This window comes from Platalea leucorodia (assembly GCF_965183815.1).
Source record: "Platalea leucorodia genome assembly, chromosome: 8".
NCBI classification, from domain to species: domain Eukaryota; kingdom Metazoa; phylum Chordata; class Aves; order Pelecaniformes; family Threskiornithidae; genus Platalea; species Platalea leucorodia.
The window spans coordinates 47,358,431-47,368,690 of record NC_138830.1 but is presented as its reverse complement, the minus strand read 5'-3'; the positions used below and the strand labels follow the sequence as shown (position 1 = coordinate 47,368,690).

Genomic DNA, 10,260 nt, shown 5'->3' with positions numbered 1-10,260 from the left:
TTCTCACTTCTTTCCTTGAACTTTTCAGTAGAGAAAACAAGTCAACTAATACAAAGTTGCTTTGAAAATCCTGTTTGTGCAAAACAGGCATAGTCTGTGCTGATCAAATATCAGACACTATTTAAAGTACCATTCAGATGTTTGCTAAAACCTAAAACTCTTTATAAAATGATACTAAACAACAAACCAACTTTTGTGTTTCTCTCAGAGCCAATTTCCTTTCATTCAGCTCCCTCATTAGAGTCAGCAACAAATAAGCAGGTATAGCAATAATAAGGCTAAGTTTATCTTGTTTCCTCCACTCCCTTTTCTCACTGTATTACTAAGACTTGGAACAATAACAGGATGCCGGGATGCAGGATGGGAAAAGGCTGACTCCCAGCTGGAAAACCTTGGAGACTGGAGAGCTGAACACTCCCAGTATTGCTTAACAAAAAGAGAAGTGGATTTTTCTATTTGATCTTCATTTTCTGTATGCTGCTTAACATTTTGGGATACTGTTGATTTTAGTTTGCCTGATTTGGGAACAAACCGAAGCTCCACCAACTCTGACTCAGGTAAGAGATAAACAGTATTTGCTATCCTTCAGCTATGAAGTTCATTTCAAAGGTTTTTCACCTCCACCAAAAATCTCTTCTAATATCTTAAATAATTTAAGAAATACCTGGAGACAGGTTATGAATTTTATACATATCCACAGAATCCTTTGGGCCTAACGCTGATGGCACTTCAACCAAATCAAGTGCAGAGAGCAGCAGAGCTGTTTACAATTGACACTGGAAGAGGAAAATCTCTGGCTTTCTTGGGCTATACCACAATATTCCCAGATTGTTTAAAAGAGGAGACATTTAATGCTTTTTTGTAGTTCTGTTTCGTAATATTTAGATTAGGTTGCCAATGCTCATTCATAACGGAAAACGGACAGAAATGACACTGCAAATGGCACCTGTAAACCCTTTAGGAAAGGATTTCACTTGCAGTGTGGACAGGTACAGGCTTAGTACTGTTTTCAGTGAGCAGGTGTATGCTGTCCTATGATTTGATGCAATATGTTTTATCAAATTGGGGGTTGACTTGGTATCTGTCTTTAAGGTGCTATGGCTTTACTGTGACCAGAGGCAAAAGCCAGCCTGTATACTAGCCAGCTTTGGCATATCTCTCCTGCTAAGAGATTTGTTTAAAGCTCAGAGGGGAGTTTACATAAACACATCAGTGACTTGGTCTCCTCACTCTAAAGTTTAAAGTGACTTTAGGACCCTAACCCTGGACTACCAGGTAATACAGCCCCTGTTCTAAAAGACCAGCAATTCTTATTTTAGAAGTTTTTTGATCTCAGTGGTCCAAAAAGAACCATTTTTTCTGATGAGGTATTTTATGAGCAGTGGCTTGATACAAAAAGTTGGTTGAAAAGGCTTTTATCTTATCCTAAAGACAGTGTAGCAAGTCCCTGAGCTATCAAGTTTGCTGAACAGCTTGCAGAGACAAAGCATTTATGCATAAGAGATGAACTGATACTGCTTTTTCTGTGAGAACTGTATTCTGCAGTAGTGGGACTGTCAGTGTGCACAGTACCTTACTATGCTGCTTGTCACGCTGTAATAAAGGAAGGAAAGAAATGCAAGGAAAAAAGATATGGAAGAAGATGAATTTCTGAGAGAAAATCTGTTCCATTCTTAGCTATGGAAAACATTAAAAGTTGGTTGCTACTGCAGTTAACAAAGGTATAGTTAATCAATGTGTTCCTGCCTCCACTGATTATAAATCATTATATCAGCATTTGTAAAAGCATACAGTATTATAGATGTTCATGTAGGAAAAAATATTAGACAAAAGCAAGGATACTCCAATGATTTACAAAAGCTTCTCATCTTAGGTTAATTTGTGCCTTGTAACAACAACCAATATACCAGAAACACATCACAGAAATGCTGACTTGCAATTTATCTGCTGTATCGCCAGGAGTTACTTTTTATCCTTAAATAAAGGGTGACCAACAGGAGAAAAGGACACAGGATTAATTTAGCATATGAAAGCTTTAGAATAGTACAGTATACTATAGAGAAGAATGTGAAGTTACAAACAATAAAACAAATGAATCTGAAAGCAAAAGATAAACTCAATTAACAAATCATTCCTGCTTTGTCCACAAACCTGGGCTTTATTTTTCAGAGTGCTACAGCTGCACTGCATTGCAACAAGAAGTATTTCCCAAAGCTTTGCTCTTTAACGTAAGATCATAAAACTGTTTCTTAAACATTTTAAAACAAATGCTCACACTGAAATTATGCCATGAAATAGCTACACGTCACTCAGCAGTCTGCAGCTTGCAGAGCGCTAGATGCAGGGGTCAGTGCTAAGGAGGCAGCTTCGGCAGAGCAAGTTCCACCCACACGGTTACCAGCTTTGTTGCCAGGTTGGCTTCGCACCCTGCCTCTGTTGAGTGAAACAGAACTGAAACCAGGATATAGGTAAAAATCACTGGGGATGGTTTAGGTGCTCCTCTGATTCACAGCACTTACGGAACAAAGGACTTCACTGTGCATCCGTAAAACAACTACTTCAATTAATATTTCAAATGAAAAATAGAAAAACTTTTTAAAAATTCTTTTTTTTTTTTTGTCAGGGTACATGTCTACAGAACTACAGGCTTAAATCAGGCCAGCTAATACTTTATATTTGCTAAAAAAGCAGAGGTTCACAGAATGGAGGTAACTGATTATTTCTAGTGGCTGAGCTTTCTGTGAAGAATCTTCATGGTTATTTTTGTCATGCGTTCATAATTCCTGTTTTTGCTCAGGTTCTAGAAGTTTAATTCAGAGGTTCAAATGTTAGTGCCAAGAAGAAAATAAGAGGTTCTCTGTCTCTGTGAGAAATTCATTGGCCATGAAGATACTTCGGTGTATTTTTTTTAAAACAAATGTCTTTCCCTTTTTTATCCTTGTGGGTTTACAAATCAAAAATCCCCCAAAGTTTAGCCCTGACACGACTGCTTTCCCTTCTACCCTAGAGCACAGCAGACAGTGATTATTTGTGTGAACTGGAGATTTGCTAGGACAGAGAGATGCCCAGCTCACAATCACTGAGGTAAAACAATTCCCCACACATGCCTTTGAAGAGCTGATCAGAATTTGAACTAGGAGAACAGACCTTAGCAAATCCAGAGTTTGATCCATGATGAGAGTTTGCTTAATCCATCTATGGACTTCAGTTCAGCACCCTACTCCATTCCAAGGGCCTATGCAGGTATATTTCCACTGCAAACACAGAAAGCAGACACCACTCTGGTGCCACAGTCAAGATCAGGAGCCACCATTTTTGCTGCCAAGAAACTTGCAGGCATCCTGCTCCAGGGCCTGTCCTTGGCCCAAGTACAGAGCCCACGGCAAACCCAGGAATCCTACCAACAGGACTAATGCTGGGAATAATGACGTGCAAAATGAATGCACATCATTCACCAACACGTGTGCCACCTACCTCCTAAATTCTGCAATGAGTCTGATCTTGAAATATAAAAAAAATTAATAAAAAATTGTGAAGAACCTGTTTACAGTGCTTCAGTGCAAGAATACAAATTAGCCCTTTCATTCAATGAGAACCTGAGCTTCACTGATCTTGATCTGAATTTCAAATTTGTCAATAAGCATGGAACTAGCTATATTTTGAATGTGAGACTTTGCTGAATATTTTAAGTTCTCTCTGTAACATGCTTCTCAGATGGATGTTATTTGTGCCATGAGTCTGTTTTGTACATACGCTGCTCTACACATCTGTTGGGCAGGCAGAGAGAAGATTTGGGGCCCAGTCCTCCTAGGTGCTAGTTAAAGCCCACGTGTGTTCACGGGAACTCGAAGGGTTCAAGAGCTGTGTTTTCCAGGGCTGGGCAAAGACAGAGGAAGGGCAAAGGGGAAACTTATCCATCCATTGCAGGTGTCCACACTGCCTGCACTTCAGTTTTGGTACTGTGAGTATATCCAAGCAAAGATTTACAATCAGAAAACCAGAAAGCATCAAGCAGGTGGACGGACAGTCTGGTAGACTTTTCTCCAGACAAGTATTTTTGTGTGAGATAGACAGCAAAACTGCCTTACAAAAGATTAGGAGCTGCATGTGAAAGTGTTATCAAGTATCATCCACGAAAGGGTCCAGAACTTACAGTGAAAAATGACTGATATTTTAGAGAAAAGGCAAGCACAGTTACCTGGGACATGCTGCAGAAATTGTACAGGGACCCCTCCAAAAGACCAGTGGAGACGAAAGGGTATTCTTCTGCCCTAACATTGTCATCTGAAATGCAAGGAGTTACAGAGCACCACCATAGTTAGAGGGAGACCAAAAGCAGAAATGTTTTAAATGCTTCATTTTTCAAAATCCAAAGAGGTCAGTTTTATTGTCCCAGTCTAGTTGTCATCAAAATCCTCCTGTTCCTGTGGGATTTCACCACCATCCTCTGCCAAAACTTTAGGAGAAAAAGCCCCCTGTTTCTATTACACATTCTTTTAAAGAGCCTACTATCAGTCTCCACAAATTAGCAGTAGCCCATCTGGCTTTGCCCCCACTGAAGTCATCCATTTCTCTGCATCCTCCTCTCTCCCCAAGCCCACCAGCAAGCTCTGGAATGGTCCTCCTGACACCTGGCAAAGTTCACAGGGCACAAGGTGGGTTATCTGCAGCACACACGGGCCCTTGTCCTTATTGTGTATGACAGTGTAAGGGGAAATTCCACTTCCACAGTGTCTGGAGGATACAGTTGAATTCCTTCTCCTGCCTTTGTCCACATTTCTAAGCAATGCTTTGGTAGATCAGTCTTCCTTTTCCCCTTCCTTCTATGATGCTATCTGCTATGAATCTGTGTTCTGGAAATCCTCGAGGAGTGCAAAGTCTACCTTACAACATACTGCTTGAGGAGACTAAGGGCCTAATGCTGCTCTCATGCAAATGATAGGAAATCCTGCCATTGATGGGAATTGTTCCTGTGATAGGTTCAGCTTCATCGGCAGAATCTCCACTGGCACACAGTTTTAGGTTAGCTTCCCCATTCTTTTTGTGGGATACTCCCTCCCCCTACCTCCAGTCCTAGACCTGAATTCAGAGGAGATTTGCATTATCTTACTGGCTTTTATTGTCATTATCTTTCAGATATATATCATCTGTCTGCAAAAGAACCAGTTTACTCATGTTAGGGTTAGGCCAACCAATCAATACTACTAATAAGGTATCAGACTTTTCACCACCTAATCTATGAATCCAAACCTACAATGAAATAGTATATATTGTGTATTTGCTCAGTACTGTTGATTTAGGTTTTTAAGCTGTCAGTAAAACATAAACAAATATTGCTACACTATGCACATTTTAGTATCATCCAGATTACTAATACACCTAAAACACCTATCCAGCGCAGAAATTAAGAAGCGAGGGCAGAAAGCAGAGAGACAAAAGGCAGGAATGCTTTTTGTAATGGGTTCATTTTACAAAGACAATAATGTGAACTTGACAGTGACAAAGCTATTGCAGAGCTCTATCATCTGTAGCACCGTTTAACAAACACATTTGCTTTGTACACTTGATTTGCCAGCAGCAGCCTTGGTAAAAGTTGAGGACTAGGATAGAGACTGAATCCTCCAGTAATTGCACTTGGAGATGACTCAAGTTTCAAACAGGAAGAAAGGGGCACGTTTCTCTTTGGAATATATTGCGTCATTTTCCTGCTGTGAAATGGTGAGCCGTATTACCTGCCTTATATGGATTGATCTTCAGCTTCTTTAAATGAAGAAAGAGGCTTCATTCGCACAAGAAAGGGGTTTTCAGTGGGCATGATTGAAACATGAGCTGTGGGAGAAATAAACATTCCACTTAGACAGCCACTAACTAAGGAGAAAAAAAAATTCCCACCTCAGCTTAAGAAATACCTCCAGCTGTGTTTCGGATTCAGGCAGCAAACCCACAAGTGCAGGACTGCTGTGAATAAGAACTTCCCAAACAGTCAGGTTACTTTAAAGCCGTCAGCTCCTGGGGGGATGCAGGCGGCTCCCCAGTGCTCACTGCGCTGAGCCCCAGCAGGGCGGCAGCAGCAGCCACCAGCCTAGATCCTGGGCGCTGGCTTGAGAAGACCTGTGAGCAGAAATGTCCCCCGGGTCAGCCAGCTGAAAGCCCACAGCTCTCGCTTTTATCACTTTCACAAAAACTTGTTACCACATGTAAACAAAAGCATGGCCTGCCTTGAAACAGGGTCACTCCTGCAGTCATGTCTTACATGTTCAACTATCACCTGCTATGGTTGCAATCTGTTTCACAAAGCAAGCTCTCCTTGGGCGCGGGTTCCCTCATGGCCTCTGGACTGGGGTTGTAAAATTCATCAGACTAATGACTTGCTTAAGTCAGTGCATAGATAATGGAGCAAAACACAACACAACACTGTGTTAAATCACAATCACTCCCACATGGAAACAAATCCATATAGAAAAAAAGTCTAGCTATAAAAGAAGTCACAAAATTTACAACAGCTTTCCCACCTTTTTAAGCTTCTCTATGTCTGAAGCCTGAATTTTCAGGCCCTTCAGCTTCCTTTTATCAGCACTGTAAGCTGGAAATTTGTTCCCCTAATTTTATTTTGATTTGAAAATGAGATTTTCCTGACAAGAGCTAAGCTGTAAGTAAAAATATTGAAAGGCTCATTGTAAATTCATAACAGCAGTAATAATATCATTTGTATCATCTCACAACACATGGATATTATAACAATGGAAATGTTCCAGGAAAAGACTGTAACTATAGGGGTGGGCAGAAAAGGTCTTAAGGTTAATTAAGCCTGGTCTGGAAATCTAGTTGAATAAGGGCAGGAAATAGAGAAGAATGAACTGACATTTGAATTAGACATTTTAAAAAGGGAGAAAAATACTGAATACTAACTACCAAACAAAATACATCCAGACACACCCTGCTTTTTTAGCCTCTTGCCGAGCCAGAAAACAAGAGATTTATGTATATGTACATGCTTTCTTTATCTGCCACAAAATTGAAATACTAATGCATTCGGTTACCCAGTAGAATAACATGGACAAAGGAATTGGAACACACAGACAGCTAAACATGGTTTCTCTGCTTCAGATTACTGTTAGCGCAATAAATATCAATTACTGTGACCTGTGCATGATGCTTGTGTTCGAGACAGATATTTTTGCTCTTGAGCTTTTGTTGAAGCAAAATGTCAAAAAAATCTTATCTGCTGTAAACATGACTACATTGTACTTAAAAAAAAAAAAAAAGTATTTATTGCATGCAGTTCCTCAAAGGATGGGGACTTTTCCTTAACTGAAGCTACTCAGTTGCAGCTCTGTGCTAGGAAGCCCCTCTGATATTACGGCTTTATCTGGAAACAAAGGGGAAATGGAAAAATCTCTATAATACCTCATTCTCATAGTGTACCTTATTTTGTTTCAGCTTGGCCAAACTCTTAAACATTCAGTGACAGCTTCAGCTAATCTCTGTGTACAGCCAGAGCTAACCAGGGGGCAGTATCAGAACAGATCAATTCTGAAATGCGCGCACAATTTATTGTAGGAAACAAGGCTTCTGGTTAGAGATGCTTGAGAAATCGTTTTAGTGATCACAAACACCTCCAATATACCTGAACTGTTCCACTTCTGCTCTGGGATGAGCCAAATAATTTTTGGAGGATTCCCTTGTCCCCTTCTCACCCAAAGCCCCGCTCCCCAAAAATCAAACAACATTGTCTGAGTGTGGGAGGTGCTGGGGATGAGGGACGCTCAGCACTGAGACACCTTAACCTCTGTCTTTCCTACTGGAGCCACAACAGTTTGGGCTAAGCAAAAGCAAATTGGCTCAAAGCAAGCAAGAAAGAAGCTGGATCTACAGCCACGTAAATATGCCACTGAGAATGACAGAGCCTCAATCATTCTTCAAAGTCAGTGAGACCCTTTGCAGGAACGAGTACACCTGCCTGCAAGATCATCCCTGAAACTACTTTTTGGATACAAGGAAGAGAACAGGTTCTTTGCCTGTATGTAACACTAGCACTTCATCACTATTTTCAGCATCTGTCCTTAACAATAATTAATCTGGATGGGAAAGATTTTCTTCTTAGCTTTGTATTTTGGACAAAGAATTCATAGGGGAAAATGTTGGCAGTTCCAAACTATGCATGCAGGGTTTATCCCACCCATCTTATTAGCTCACTTCAGAACAGAAGGGCTGTATTTAATGCAAAGTTAACCCCCCAAAATAGCTCAGAATTCAACACTATTTGGCAACTGTCATCAAAAGATGTGTGGCCAAGAACACATTTTTTGTCATTTAATTGTTAGTTTCACCTCTGGAACATCTGCAAAGCAAATAAATCATACTACTCATACATACTATGAGCTTCCTGGTTTTAAAAAATGGAATGCTCTAAATCAACAGAGCACAGAATCTGTATGACACGATGACGATGAGGTGATAATATTCTGTACCAACACCCAAGCTCTGCTTGTGGGTTTGAGCATCCTCACTAAACACCAGAATACTTCTGCTCCTTAGGAGTCATTTAGCCTTCATATACATGCCCCCAAAGCTCAGGAGCTGTAAAGAGCTATAGGAGATAAGCTTATGACCTTCAACTCAGTGCTGTCTGTGCTGTCAACAAGTAAGAGAAAGCCAAAATCTTCTGTTTAATTGGCTTAATAATTTAATCACAAATGAGCTTCAAAATATTTTAGTGGCTGGGTTTATACTGGGCACTGTGCTTAAGCACATTTTACCCCTTGTTATATTTTGTACTAACAAACATATTTGTATGTGAAGTAAAAGGCTTTATGCATGGAAAGACTGGACAATACCACTTGCTTCTTCTTTAAGGCACCTAATCCATTTTGGAGTCACTTCAGGGAAAGTTTCTGTAGTAAAGCATTATATGACTACAGTAGCATGGCCAGAGTAAGAACTCTTAAGCAGCACCAGAACATATATATTTCAGTGCTTCATGTACTGTAACTGTTCAGTTTCAAATTGGTTATCATCAGCTCTCAAGTATCTCTACAGCCTCTGTGATGACAAATAACATTATCATGAAAAATGAGTAAAGACATTGATTCTGCACCTGGCATGATACGTGATCTGCATGCTGAGAGGGTGAAATGAGGAAGATTCTTAAAATTCACCTAATGATTCAGTGTGGCTCTGATAAACCTTCACAAGTATTTCTCTCCTGGGCGAGGTAGAAGGCCAGCAGTTTTACTAAGACTGGTGGATTACTTGCTAGACATACCAGGATGCTCATATGAAAGGAAAACAGTCATCCATTAAAACAACAATTAGACTGCATAACTGATCTGATGAGAACAGGAGAAAGTTGCACTGTCATTTCAACAATAGAAGCAATTCAAGAATTATTATCTAGCCCAACAATAATGCTTCCTTAAAGTTCATGAAGAGACCAGCCCAGTAACTAAAACATGTATTTAATTTGCTTCTCAATTATCAGATTTGCAAGTAAGAAACGCAGATAAAAAAACAGGTTACTGTAGATTGATAGAAGAGTTATTTAATTAAAGATTAGAATAGGAATCATAGCTTGTGCACATGAAACACAGAAGCAGTCCTTCTTGGTTGGATAACTTCACTATATAAGATTTTTGACATGTGGCATAAAAAAAACCCCTAGCTTCTCTCCAACCTATGTGGAAGTTCCATACTTTAGTACATACTATACAAGTACATAGAAATACAGTCACATGTTTTATTAGATCATGTATGGGATTCATTTCCACAAACAGAAATATTTCAAATCTCCAGACGTACTTAAAGTAACACTACCCACAAAAGGCTATCAGTCCCTAAAGAACACAGAACAAGTAGGCTCAATCTATCAGCCCATCTCTTCCAAATTTTCCCAGAAAAAGATATTGTTTGAGGTTTTCTTGAATTCTAACAGAAGCCAAATTCAGAGCCGATTCCGAGCTGTACAGGTGTTATGTACAGGTAAATGAAGATCTAAGCCAAATAAATGTGCATTTGTGAACAGGAAATTGAATCTGAACCTACGCCAGCAACACACATTCCATAGTTTTATAACTAATCCATTCTTTATCAGATAGGAGTCATATAGGAACGTAGACAGCAACCTCCAAACTGCAAACATATTTTTGTAAGTTTTTGGAAAGTACACATTAAGATAAGATTAATTAGAAATTGACAGAAATCAACAGAAGTTAAATGTCCTCCTACCTTCGATATTTTGGGCCTTGGTGCTTGACTGTCCAA

At 39.8% G+C, this 10,260-nt stretch overlaps 1 protein-coding gene across 2 annotated transcripts in view; it reads left to right on the top strand.

The window, feature by feature from the left end:
• The first annotated feature begins 423 nt into the window (after positions 1 to 423).
• CDH5 (cadherin 5) overlaps positions 424 to 10,260 on the top strand; it is a 31,025-nt gene continuing 21,188 nt past the window's right edge. For both annotated transcript variants that reach the window (XM_082320308.1, XM_082320307.1), the window contains exon 1: positions 424 to 557. The gene's annotated coding sequence lies outside the window, so the exon portion shown is untranslated. The remainder of the gene's footprint in view (positions 558 to 10,260) is intronic.